Source organism: Pleurodeles waltl, chromosome 10 (assembly GCF_031143425.1).
Source record: "Pleurodeles waltl isolate 20211129_DDA chromosome 10, aPleWal1.hap1.20221129, whole genome shotgun sequence".
NCBI classification, from domain to species: domain Eukaryota; kingdom Metazoa; phylum Chordata; class Amphibia; order Caudata; family Salamandridae; genus Pleurodeles; species Pleurodeles waltl.
In genome coordinates this window covers 170,345,132-170,359,803 of record NC_090449.1, presented here as the reverse complement: position 1 = coordinate 170,359,803, position 14,672 = coordinate 170,345,132, and positions in this window count along the sequence as shown.

Genomic DNA, 14,672 nt, shown 5'->3' with positions numbered 1-14,672 from the left:
TATACAAGAGGTTGTCTTCAAAGTACACCTCATGGCTATCACTGACATCCCCATTCTGTTGTTTGACAGCTTGCTGCCTCAAACCCTCTAATGTGGGACAGGTTTGTTGTGCCACACTCAGCTCTTACCTGGCAGGCCCCCCTGCACCCAAAAGCTCAGCAGTGTCTGCTGCCAGCTCCTCTGGTGTAGGTTCTGCACAGGGAGAGGATTCCTCTTCCTCAAAAGGGGAATCATCGGTAGAGGGAGGGATAGTGGGCAGGGATTTGCCCTTTCTACCCCTAGTTTTTGGGAGCACTTGGTCCATTGTTCCAGGATCCAAGTTTCCCTGTCCTTTTTGCTTCTTGGCCTGAGCCCTTGTAAAGCAAAAATATGCCCAGAAATGCCCAGCATTGCTGCATGAGCCTCCAGCTCCACTTCTGCCCAAGCTGATGTTTCCAAATCGTTCCCTATTAGGCAATCTACAGGTAATTCAGTGGCTACCACAACTTTCTTTGGACCAGTAACCTCCCCCCCCCCCCAGTTGAGATTCACAACAGCCATGGGGTGGCTAAGAGTGTTGTTATGAGCATCAGTCACTTGGTACTGCTGTCCAAGTAGATGTTGATCAGGGTGGACCAGTTTTTCTATCACCATAGTTACACTGGCTCCTGTGTCCCTGTAGGCCTCAACCTCAACACCATTGATTAGGGATAGTTGCTTGTACTTACCCATATGAAGGGGGCAAGTAACCAAGGTGGCAAAGTCAATGCCACCATCAGAGACTAAAACAGCCTCTGTGGTCTCCCTAACAAGACCAACCCCAACTACATTGCCAATAGTGAGCCCAGCTACACCCTTGGATTGGCTATGTGTAGTATATTTCCCACCACCACTGCTATTACTAGGGGCACTCGAGGTTGCAGTAGGGGTTGTGGTTGTGGGAGGGTTGGTGTTTTTCTTTGGACAAGTGGAATCACTTGCCCAATGGCCTTTGACTTTACACAAATAACACCATGTTTTTTCCTATTGTTTGCAGAGGATTTGGACCCAACCCCCCCAGAGTATTTATTTGGGCCTGATGAAGACTCAGAATGTTTACTTTTGTCCCCACCCTTCTCAGAAGACTTACCATCCCTCTTCTTGCCATCCTTGTCACCCCCTGTATGAACTTTTCTGTTCACCCTTGTTCTGACCCATTTGTCTGCCTTCTTTCCCAATTCTTGGGGAGAGGTCAGATCAGAGTCCACTAGCTATTGGTGCAACAAGTCAGACACACAATTGTTAAGAATATGCTCTCTCAGAATAAGATTATACAGGCTTTCATAATCAGAAACTCTACTGCCATGCAACCAACCTTCCAAGGCCTTCACTGAACGGTCCACAAAATCTGTCCAGTCTTGAGAGGACTCTTTTCTGGTGTCTCTGAACTTAATCCTGTATTGTTCAATGGTTAAGCCAAATCCATCCAAGAGTGCATCTTTCAAAACTTTGTATTTATTGGCATCGCTGTCTCTGACAGTAAGGAGCCTATCCCAACCCTTTCCAGTGAAAGATAGCAGCCCACTGCCTTTCAGGGACCAACTGTACCATACAGGCCCACTCAAGTGCAGCAAACCACTTGTTAATGTCATGCCCCTCCTTGTAAGGGGGAACTATCTTATGCAGATTCCTGGAATCTTACTTTCTAACAGGATTGCTATCAGAAATACTGCTGCTGCCACCATGGGGAACTAACCCCAATCTCTGTCTTTCCCTCTCTATGTCTTGGGATTCCCTGTCCAAGGCCAGCTGCTGCTGCTGTTTAAGCTTCAGTCTGGTCTCTTCTACCCTCAGCTTTCTGAGTTCCCTTTCCATTAAGTTATCCTGAGGGTGGGTGGGTTGGAAATGTTTGGACACAGAGGAAATGTGGGAATTTTCAGAGAAAGACCTGTCCCTAACTGGCTGGACCCTAGTAACCTGGCCTCTAGGAGTGAAAGATGTCCTACTGATGTGTGACCAGTGTCACTAGGTGGCCTGCTACGGGGCAGGACTTTGTAAGAACCCTCCCCAGCATCTTCAGGGATCTCCTCTGAGTCTTACTGGGAAGCCGCCCCTTTTTCTACCCTCTCCTGAGATGGGCCAGACTGGTTCTGGTCATCCTGTAAGTGCATATTAAAGAGAAACTCTTTAGTTGGATTCTTACCTATACTCAAACCTCTATCCAGGCAGAGACCCCTCAAACCTTTGTAGTTTAAACTTTCATAAGTTGCCTGAACAACCTTGGAAGTAGCCTCTACTGTAGACATGATAGAAAAAGGTTTAAGGATAGTGAGAGAAAAAGGTTTAGAACTTTAGAAAGCACAGAGAAAAAACTTTCTCAAACGTTGGGAAAACGCTTAGAAGTTTTCAAAACGTTTCAGAAACTTTGTTAAAAGTTTTAGAATAGAAAAGTAAACTGTTCAAGGTACATATACTGAACAATTTGGTATATGATTTTCTTATGAAAAGCACCAAATGACAAAGTGGTAAAGCAGTTGCAAGTGCTTATCCCACCCCACCGCTGCACCACCAAAGTAGGAGGCTGGCCTGGCTTATAGTGGGTACCTTGTGGTACTTACACCCTGTGCCAGGTCCAGTTATCCCTTATTAGTAGAATAGAGGTGTTTCTAGCAGCTTAGGCTGATAGAAGGTAGCTATGGCAAAGCAGTTTAGGCTGAACTAGGAGACATGCAAAGCTCCTACTTTACCACTTATATCATATAGCACAATATCTTAAGAAAACACAATACTCAGAGTTACTAAAAATAAAGGTACTTTATTTTAGTGACAATATGGCAAAAGTATCTCAGAGTATACCCTCACTTAGTAGGTAAGTAATATACACAAGTTATATGTACACAAACCCAAAACAGGTAAGTAACAATAATAAAAGTAGCGCAAACAATGTAGAATCACAATAGGATGCAATAGGTGAACATAGGTCTAGGGGCAACACAAACCATATACTCCAAAAGTGGAATGTGAATCACAATTGGACCCCAGACCTATGGGAGATTGTAGAGGGTTGCTGGGACTGTGAGAAAACAGTAAGGGTGTCCAAAATACCCCACTCCAAGACACTTAAGACGAATTCCTGGACCTGAGGACCTGAAAAGGAAGGGGACAACGCCGGATGAAGGTGCAAAAGGGCTGCCTCCGGGTGGAAGAAGCCAAAGATTCTGAAACAATAAAAAGGGCTATGAGCTTCTCCTTTGAATGGAAGATGTCCCACGGTGTGCTGGATGTTACAGAAGTGTTTCCAGGCAGAATTACTGCAAACAAGCCTTGCTAGCTGCAAGGGTCTCTGTGGAGGTTTTTGGGTGCTGATGGGGACCAGGAAGGACCAGTATGTCGCCCCTTGGAGGAAGAGACAGAGAGGGTGCTCAGCAACTCAGAGAGCCCCTGCAGAATCAGGCAGCACCCACAGACGTACCGGAACAGGCACTTCGAAGATCTGTGAATTCAGAGTAAAAAAAAGGAGGGTCCCACGACGTCAGAGTGCAACTCAGCGGGTTGAGCACTGCAGGACGGAGTGCTGGGGACCCAAGCTAGGCTGTGCACAAAGGAATCCTTGGAGGAGTGCACAGAAGCCGGAGCAGCTGCAAATCACGCAGTACACAGGTTTGCTGTCTGGCGTGGGGAGGCAAGGACTTACCTCCACCAAATTTAGACAGAAGGGCCACTGGACTGTGGGAGACAGTTGGACCCAGTTCCTGTGTTCCAGGGACCACGCTAGTCAGGATGAGAGGGGACCCAGAGGACCGGTGTTGCAGAAGTTTGGTGCCTGCGTTGGCAATGGGAAGATTCCGTCGACCTACTGGAGATTTCTTCTTGGCTTCCAGTGCAGGGTGAAGGCAGACAGCCCTCAGAGCATGCACCACCAGGAAACAGTTGAGAAAGCCGGCAGGATGAGGTGCTACAATGTTGCTGGTTGTCATCTTGCTACTTTGTTGCGGTTTTGCAGGCGTCCTGGAGCAGTCAGCAGTCGATCCTTGGCAGAAGTCGAAGAGGGAAGTGCAGAGGAACTCTGGTGAGCTATTGCATTCGTTATTTGAGGAATAGCCCAGAGGAGAGACCCTAAATAGCCAGAAAAGGAGGTTTGGCTACCAAGAAAGGAGGTTTGGCTACCAAAAGAGGCAGGCACCTATCAGGAGGGGTCTGTGACGTCACCTGCTGGCACTGGCCACTCAGAGCAGTCCATTGTGCCCCAATACCTCTGAATCCTGCCCAGACCCCAGGAGGGCAGAAGCCTGTCTGAGGGGTTGGCAGCAGCTGCAGTGGAGACCCTGGAAAGGCAGTTTGGCTGTACCCGGGTTCTGTGCTAGAGACCCTGGGGATCATGGAATTGTCACCCCAATACCAGAATGGTATTGGGGTGACAATTCCATGATCTTAGACATGTTACATGGCCATGTTCGGAGTTACCATTGTGACACTACACATAGGTAGTGACCTATGTGCAGTGCACGCGTGTAATGGTGTCCCCGCACTCACAAAGCTCGGGGACTTTGCCCTGAACAATGTGGGGGCAACTTGGCTAGTGCCAGGGTGCCCACACACTAAGTAACTTGGCACCTAGCCGTCACCAAGTGAGGGTTAGACATATAGGTGACTCATAAGTTACTTATGTGCAGTGAAAAATGTCTGTGAAATAACGTGGACGTTATTTCACTCAGGCTGCAGTGTCAGTCCTGTGTATGAATTGTCTGAGCTCCCTATGGGTAGCAACAGAAATGCTGCAGCCCATAGGGATCTCCTGGAACCCCAATACCCTGGGTACCTAAGTACCATATACAAGGGAATTGTATAGGTGTACCAGTGTGCCAATGAGAATTGGTAAAATTAGTCACTAGCCTGCAGTGACAATTTTAGAAACTGAGAGAGCATAAACACTGAGGTTCTGGTTAGCAGAGCCTCAGTGATACAGTTAGGCACCACACAGGAAACACATACAGGGCATATACTATGAGCACTGGGGCCCTGCCTAGCAGGATCCCAGTGACACAAGGGCAAAAACAAACATACATACAGTGAAAATGGGGGTAACATGCCAGGTAAGATGGTACTTTCCTACACAAGGGATGGGCTTGGTTTATTGTATTGAGACCTAACTGGACCTAAGTGGTGGTTAGTGGCCTATTGCTAGGTGTAGGTACTTACCTGCCCTTACCAATAATCCACTTTCCAACAGGTCAGTCCAGCCCGAACTGCCAGGCCAGGTCCTCCCTGGACCAGAAACAAGCATCCTGAGACAGAGTTCAGGGTATCACCCATCATCAGCCAGGCTCGTGGAAAATCAAGAAGATCCAAGGAAACTGACTTCGGAGGGCTCCGGACTGATGCCGCTGCCGAATCCTGCAACTGAAGTCGTGGTCCTCACAGGAGTGTGACAACCCCGCAGGCCTAACGCCGCTGCAGCCTCACTGAAGTACGCCACTCCGTGGAAGGCACTGCATCACATCATGACCACTGAATATTGACTCTGTCAGAAGTGCGCAGCTCTAACTCTTCGCACCGCCGCCGCCTCACCTCTACCGCTCTGCAGCAGGGACCTGACGCCTTTTAGTGACGCCTCTACTTCTTCGTTCCACAGTACCAAAACCAATGCCGCCTCACCTTGATCCCCAACTCCGTGCACCAGCTTGTTTCCTCATTTTAACAAGGTACCTTACCTTGGGGTCCATGTGACTCTGTGACAGGCACCATTGGCGTTGGATTGTTGGGAATGACTCAGTCGTGAAATCACCTAATCAAAGCCTCGGTGTTTCTAGGGGCTATATTGAAGTTTAATCTTTAAAAATTCATGACTTTGCCTGTATATGTTGAATCTTTGTCATTTCGGTCTTGTTTTGTTCAGATAAATATTGGCTATTGTTCTAACCTGGTGTTGAACCATTTTGTAGTGTTTTTACTGTATAACTGTGTGTTGGTACAAATACTTTACATATTGTCTCTTGGTTAAGCCTTTCTGCTCGAGCCTAGCTACCAAGGGGGTGAGCGGGGGTTAACCTGGGTGTGTTTCTCCTTTGCCCTGATAAGAGTCAGAGTCCTTGCTTGGACATGGGCTAACCACACTGGCAACCAAAGACCCAATTTCTAACATCCATGATCTGCATTTTTTGCGACAGCCTTAGCAGGACAGTCTCCTGTAGCCCATCTGTTAGTTTTCTGATTCCAATGATCATCTTTTCTGATTCTTCCAGAAAACAAACTGGAACATTACATCCAATATTTCAATTTACCAACTGCATAAACTGGGGCAGAATCGGATTGCCCCAAATCCGTTGAGTTAATAACCAATTTAAAGGGCCATCTCTTGAGATTGAAGAGGAGGAATACATAAAAGATACTCATTAGACCTAAAATATAAGCAAGTCAGTTTTAAGATTATTTACTGTATCCCTGTACTTAATTTGTTAAAACATAAGTGCCAGGGCTCTCATCAGGAGGCCACTGCGGCTTATACCACACATTGCCCCTGCCATGCTACCAATGACAGTAACAACACAACTACAACTATCACACCCCTATAAGTGTGACAATTCAGACTATTCTAAAACCCCAAAGCTATAAGAATGGCGTTGGCAGCAACAGCCATTTTGGTGCATCTCTAAATAGGCCAGACAGCTCCACCTTGTGGCAGACTGTCACAAGCAGTAGTGTTGACAATCAAATGCCTGTGTTGAGCATCAGTAATAACCAGCTCAAATTAAGCACTGCTATATCCTTTATATTTGATGTTTTGTTTCCCTGATTGTCTTTCACAAATCAGCATGTATCTGCACCTGCTTTTATTATCTCCTTTGGCATTTCATGCTATGTACCGCTCCCTCCCTCGTGAAAGGCACTTTTGCTCTTAAGCATCTCCAAAACAATAATGTAAAAATAAGATTTTGTCTAGCAAATTATTCATTTTTATTTTGTATGAAATAAACCAGTTGGTTTTACGTCTACCATTTGTTCACTTTGTTCCTGAAGTAGTAGTTTGGGTACAGATATGTATTCGGAAATAGAACTTTCAGAGGGCATTATAAGACACTGGTTTTGGAAATAATAGTTATGGCTGAAAATTACTTCCGCTGCTGCATTCTAATGTTTGTCTTTTTTCCTGTTTAATTTAGTGCATAGCACCTACTATTGGTGGCATGTTCTCGTAGGCCCTAGGGGAAATCTAAATGGTATATTTTATGTAAAGTTTGGTAATTTTGCATTATACGTTTTATGTGAAATTACCAAAATTATGCCGTTACACCAATTCATGTAATTATTAGTAAACAATTGATAAGAATGCACAAGTTATGGAAAAATGTACTGAAAACCTATGGGAACAACAGAATTCAAGTGGCAGTTGTTCACAGTACTTTTGTTTAAATACTTCCTCACACAAAAAAGTGACACGAGCATAATTTTTCATTAAAATATAATACAACATTACAAATTCACTATTCTCATAATTATGCCTACTTTTGCATCCCATAATTCTAATAATTGTATAGCCCTTCTTCCACTGGTTATACTGTTGTTAATAGCCCTCGCTTCCATTATAGTCCCTGTCCACCCTCCAACGCTTGTGTCTTTTGCTCATGTCCTCAGGAGCAGGGTATAACAGTATTTTAGTAATTGCACTAGTAGTTTACTTTCATCCTGTGCTGTTAATAAACGAGTATTACAATAAATATATTTACAGTAGCTTCTTATATTTTCAAAACAATAGCCGCAAAATAATTAACACCAGTTAATGCCCACTCCTTCTGAAAGAATAACTGCGCCATCAGCAGCGTAATTAACAACACGTTCAGCTGTTAACAGCAAACACATGAAAGCTCTTCATTTGAGGTCTGAACATGATGCTTAATGAAAAAAGGCGTCTCGGTGGCTTCCTTCTCAAAGAACTATAACCAAGACACTCCAGAAGAAAATGTGCCAAATGAATTGTGGGGTCCCACTGGCAAGTGGGCTTTAACCAACCAATAACTTTCCAGCAGAGGCGATGTCGCTTTGTTTGAGGTAGATATTGATGTAGTCCCAGGCTTTGGACAATGTATCTTTATAGCATTGGTAACACGCGAACGTTTGCAACTCCTGCTGTATCTCCAGATTGTGCTTGTTAAATTAATGTACTTTTTTGTTCCTGAATCCTCCATTATATCTATGAACATTGAGATTGCTTTCTGTTTCATGTTCTAAACCTAGCCAATCTGTTGGGTACAGGTTCTCAACATCAATGCACTTGTGATTCCTGTTTAGGCCAGGACCTGATTTAAGGTTTTATTTACCCATTTCGAGACAGATGGAATTTAAATTGCTGAATTGTTTCTGGTTAGTTTAACTTTTTATCTGTACCCTAATACATTTAACATTATTTCCTATGTGTTAGAAATGGGGCTATTGGTTGGCAGTCAGGTTACCCCTGTTCAAGCAAGGACTCTCACTCTGATCAGGGTAAGTCACACACAATCCAAATTATTCTGTGCCCACCCTCTAGTAGCTTGGCTTTGAGCAGTCAGGCTTAACTTAGAAGGCAATGTGTAAAGTATTTGTGCAATAAATCATGTAATAACACAGTAGAACACCACGAAAATACACCACACAGTATTTAGAAAAATATATAATATTTATCTGATAAGATGCAGGTCAAAATACTTAAAATGCAATAAGTATATTTTGGAATATCACTGTAAAAATGACATGAACTGAGTCTAGTCTATTAAAAACAATAAATGTCTCTTTCAAGCACAAAGTACCTGCTTTGTGTTCAAAATCTCCGCAAAGAACCGCAGAGAAGGAGATGCGTGGAAAACAGGGAGGTGTGAGTCGATGTCTCGGGCCGCACACGGCGATGCGTCGTTTAGTTTTCACGCAGGGAAGGCTTTGCGTAAATTTCCGGCGCTTGGTCCTGGATCCTTTTCGGGTTGCTAGTTTTTCATACGTCCTGGGATGATTTCTGGCGCTGACAGGACAAAGTCACAGGGGCTGCGTCGATCCAGTGGGTGTTGCGTGGACATTTCTACCGCACGGCAGGCGTTGCATCGATCCCTCTCTGGAAGTCGGCTGCTTCATTCTGGCTCAGCTGTGCGTCCATCCAGTGGGCCGTGCGTCAAATTTCTGGTCGCTACACTGACGCTGCATCGATCTTCTTGTTGCGAAGTCGGGCTGCGTCGTTCCGGTTCGGCGTGCAGTGAATTTCTTTCTGCGATGCAGGCTGTGCGTCGTTTCTGGCAGGTTGTGCATCGATTTTCGCCCCACAAGGAGTCCTTCTTATAGAGAAGAAGTCTTTTTGGTCCTGAGACTTCAGGGAACAGGAGGCAAGCTCTATCCAAACCCTTGGAGAGCACTTCTCAGCACAGCCAGAGAGCAGCAAGGCAGCAGGGCAACAGCAAGGCAGCAGTTCTTCACAAAAAGCAGTCAGGTGAGTCCTTTGGGCAGCAAGGCAGCTCTTCTTGGCAGGTTGCAGATTCTGGTTCAGGCTCTCTTCTCCTGGAAGTGTCCAAATGTGCCTTTGAAGTGGGGAGACTTCAAAGAGTGGCCTAAAAGTGCACAAGGTCCCCTTTTAGTTCAATCCTGTCTGCCAGGGTACCAGTATGGGGTGTGGCAGTCCTTTGTATGAGGGCAGGGTACTGTCCTTTGACATGTAAGTGTCATGCCCTCCACCCTCCCAGCCCAGGATGACCCATTCAAAATGCAGATGTATGCCACTGAGGCTGAGTATCCTGTGTTTGAGGTGTGTCTAAGTGAATGCCCAAGGGAGGTGTCAACTGAACCCAGCCAGACTGAATAGAAGATTTCATAATGTACATATCGGGATTGAAGAGTGAATGGGGAGTTGTTCGACCCAGCAGCCTTAGGGGTGCTCTTCCTTCAACATTTTGCCTGTCTCCGTCCATTTTTCTGATCTTATTTTTGCTGGTTTTAGGACTCTGGACACTTTACCACCTCTGCCCACTGCTAAAGTGCTTGTGATCTCTCCCCTAAACATGGTAATATTGGCTCTTAACCAATTGGTATTTTTAATTTACATGTAAGTCCCTAGTAAAGTGCACTATATGTGCCCAAGGCTTGTAAATTAAATGCTACTAGTGGGCCTGCAGCACTGATTGTGCCACCCACATAAGTAGCCCTTTACTCATGTCCCAGGCCTGCTATTGCAAGGCCTGTGTGTGCAGTTTTACCGCCTCCTCGACATGGCATTTAAAACCCTTTGCTAAGCCTTTGTTAACACAAAATGACTTAGTAAAAAATTATCAATGAGTGTTTATGTGATCAAATAATTAATTTTTAGAAAATGGTTAACGTAGAAAATTAATGTGCACGTTTGAAATTGTGACCTTGGAGATTGTCCACCAAGATTGACAAATGTACTAGTAAAATGACTAGCATACATGAAATATAGAAAAACGTATAAAATTAATGTAGTAATGTGTCATATTGAGAGATATGACCTATGTCTTGCAACGATGGTAGGCCCTAACTTAGCTAATCTCTTGGCCTAGTCTTGCCAGGCCACATGCAGATGCTGTATTTCTTTGTGTTTAATGGAAAGTGCTGACAAGCTGAACTAACCATGAACTGCTCATTGTTTAATAAAATTTGCTTAGCTGAAACCTCTACGTGAACTGCGGACAGGAGATGATAGAACTAGAATTGTAGCGATTAAGAGTGTAAAGCGCACTGAGTGTACTTTCCCAGGACTTGAACAATGAAGGCACTGACTGGAGAAGAAGATGCAACATTTTTGATACCTGATGAGCCGAACGATGAGGACATCATAAAGCGGACCAATCAACGTCGTGAGAACTGGAATATTAGAATTCATAGATTTGGAATAAAACACCTATTGGGTAAAGTCAGAACTGGTGAATAATTGACCAATTGGAAATTGTGGGATAGTCTGGGTAACTTTGATATAACAACCCACCAGAGGGGAAAAGGGGGGAGATTAGACCGATGGAGAGAGATGTCAGATGCCAGACGCAGATACTAGATGTTGTTAAGGTGATTTGAGATTCTGTCATTGGGCTCATACTTTTGTAAGTCTGATGTGATGCTGACCGACTGATGACCTGAAGACAAAGACTGACTCTGTTGTTGATTGTTAGAAATGGGGTCTTTGGTTGACAGTCAGGTTACCTCCTGTTCAAGCAAGGACCCTCACTCTAGTCAGGGTAAAAGAGAATCACCCTCAGCTAACCCCTGCTTACCCCCTTGGTAGCTTGGCAGAGCAGTAGGCTTAACCTCAGAGTGCTAGGTGTAAAGTATTTGTACCAACACACACAGTAACTTAATGAAAACACTACAAAATGACACAACACCAGTTTAGAAAAATAGGAAATATTTATCTAAACAAAACAGGACCAAAATGACAAAAATCCACCATACACAAGTCAAGTTATCAATTAAAAATCAAAAAGAGTCTTTAAGTAGTTTTAAAAACACACTAGCGCTGCTAGAGTGAAAATGTACCTGGTGTGTGTCAAAAATAACCCCGCACGGGCGGGTGTGCGTCCAAAATAACTCCGCACGGCGGTACTTGAGTCAAAAATCCAGCCGCACGATGATTTGAAAATCCCGCAGCGCAGGTTGTGATCTCCCAGCCTCCTGTCAGAGATGCTGCGCGTCGTTTCTCCTGCTCCGTGCGTCGATTTTTCGGTCGCGTTTCCTGCGAGCGTCGTTTCTCAGCTGCGGAGCCGGCGGCGTGTCGTTTTTTCAGCCGCAGATCGGATTTGCATCAATCTTTTCCCCGCACGGCGCTCTGTGCGTGGATTTTCTTGTCTTTAGGCTGCCAGCTTCTCCTTTCAGGGTCCCAGGAACTGGATGGGCACCACAGGGCAGAGTAGGAGTCTCTCCAGAGACTCCAGGTGCTGGCAGAGAGAAGTCTTTGCTGTCCCTGAGACTTCAAACAACAGGAGGCAAGCTCTAGATCAAGCCCTTGGAGATTTCTTCTCAAGATGGAAGGCACACAAAGTCCAGTCTTTGCCTTCTTACTCTGGCAGAAGCAGCACTGCAGGAAAGCTCCACAAAGCACAGTCACAGGCAGGGCAGCTCTTCTTCCTCAGCTATTCAGCTCTTCTCCAGGCAGAGGTTCCTATTGGTTCCAGAAGTGTTTCTAAAGTCTGTAGATTTGGGTGCCCTTCTTATACCCATTTTAGTCTTTGAAGTCACCTTTCTTCAAAGGGGACTCACACCTACTTGTGAAATCCTGCCTTGCCCAGGCAAGGCCTCAGACACACACCAGGGGGTTGGAGCCGGCATTGTTAGAGGCAGGCACAGTCCTTTCAGATGAGAGTGACCACTCCACCCCTCCCTCCTAGCAGAGATGGCTAATCAGGAAATGCAGGTTACACCCCAGTTCCCTTTGTGTCACTGTCTGGTGTGAGGTGAAAAACAACCAACTGTCAAACTGACCCAGACAGGGAATCCACAAACAAGGCAGAGTCACAGAATGGTTTAAGCAAGAAAATGCTTACTTTCTAAAAGTGGCATTTTCAAACGCACAATCTTAAAATCAACTTTACTAAAAGATGGATTTTTAAATTGTGAGTTCAGGGACCCCAAACTCCACATGTCCATCTACTCTCTAGGGGAATCTACACTTTAATCATATGTAAAGGTAGCCCCCATATTATCCTATGAGAGAGACAGGCTTTGCAACAGTGAAAAACGAAATTGGCAGTATTTCACTGTCAGGACATATAAACCACATTACTATATGTCCTACCTTATCCATACACTGCACCCTGCCCTTGGGGCTACCTAGGGCCTACCTTAGGGGTGCCTTACATGTAAGAAAAGGGAAGGTTTAGGCTTGGCAAGTCGAATTTACAGTGTAAAAATACACACACAGACACTGCAGTGGCAGATCTGAGACATGATTACAGAGCTACTTATGTGGGTGGCACAACCAGTGCTGAAGGCCCACTAGTAGCATTTGATTTACAGGCCCTGGCACCTCTAGTGCACCTTACTAGGGACTTACTAGTAAATCAAATATGCCAATCATGGATAAACCAATTACATACAATTTACACGGAGAGCATATGCACTTTAGCACTGGTTAGCAGTGGTAAAGTGCTCAGAGTTGAAAAGCCAACAGCAACAGGTCAGAAATAAATAGGAGGCAGGAGGCAAAAAGACTGGGGATGACCCTGCATAAGCAAAAGTCCAACACGACCCCCTACCAGCCTAAAGCCAGGGGAGAACAATCAATACCTTGATGTACTTCCCTGATTGGGGCGATAGAACAAGGACCCAGGCCCACAACAGCAGGGGCATGTTCCAGTTCTACGCCTTCCTGACTCCAGTTGGATCCCTCTGTCCATACTCTCAGGGCCCACTAAGCTAACCCATGGGGAACCCTTCTCCACATCTACAGACACCATCTGTGCAGCACCTAACTTTACTTTGCTCACAGATGTATTGCAATGGGCAGATAGTACCACCAGGGTCAACACAGTGGTGTTGCCCACTCCACCCCGGGGTGTGACTCTCGCCCCCCCCCCAGGGGCAACTCTGTCCACCAGGACAGCAAGCCACAGTGGCCCCAGACAACTGTCAGGGATGAGAGCCCAACCTCAGGCCTCTCCAAGCACTGTGACTGCGGAGAGTGGGGGGCAGTAGCCCCAGGTGCCTGACACCCTTTGACCACTCTCCCTTCCACCAGGTCAGAGAAGATAACCTGACCCTGGTCCTCCCCTCTGGGGCTCTGTACCCTCCCTCCAGGAGCGGCACCCCCAGAGTAAAATATTGTCAGGGTGCTTGTAGAAGCAGTCCTGCACAATTCTTCCACCAGTGCAGGGATGTTAACCTGCAACTGATCCTCCAACCTGGGGTCTGTACCTTAAGGTTGGACCAGGGCCAGGGGTGAGGCTTCCCTCCCCCTGCCCTCTCTTCTGTGGTCCTGAACCACCCAACTAGGAGTGGCCCCCCCAGAAGACAACATGGTAGGGGCACTGTTAGCAGTAGCCCCTTCCTCCAGGTCAGGGGGGACACCCTGAACCTGGCCTTCCAATCCAGGGTCTGTACCCTTAGATTGCTCTGGGGTCAGGGGTGAGTCTTTTTCTCCCCTTCCCCTACTTTCAGGGTTCTGCACCCACCCCTCAGGGAGAGTACCCCTTGAAATCACACCAGGGGGGGTGATATGGCAAACCGTCCCCCCCTTCAGGTCAGGGTTTATCCCCTGCACCTGATTCTCCAGTCCAGGGTCTGTACCCACAGACTGGACCACTGCCTGGCAACCCAGGAATTTCTGGGGGTCATAACTACCCCCCACCAGGTCAGAGTTTACCCTCTGAACCTGGTCATCCAACCCAGGGTCACCACCCTGCGATTGAACCACTGCCTGGCGCACCAGGACTTCCTTGGGAGCACACTTACCCCCCACCAGGTCAGAGTTTACCTCCTGAACCTGATCATTCAACCCAGAGTCACCACCCTGCGGTTGAACCACTGCCTGGCACACCAGGACTTCCAGGGGGGCACACTTACCCCCCTCAAGGGACACACTGTCCCCAAGGGCCACACAAGAGTCTAGCTGGCGCAGGTCTCCTGACCTCTGCCCATCTGACAGAGTCTGGATTCCCCCCAACCCAGAAATGGTCTCACCAAGGTCATTCCTGGGGGGCTCTGCTCTCAGAGCTGACCCCTGACCCTCCAGGTTCTCCACTGGGGTCCGCAACCCC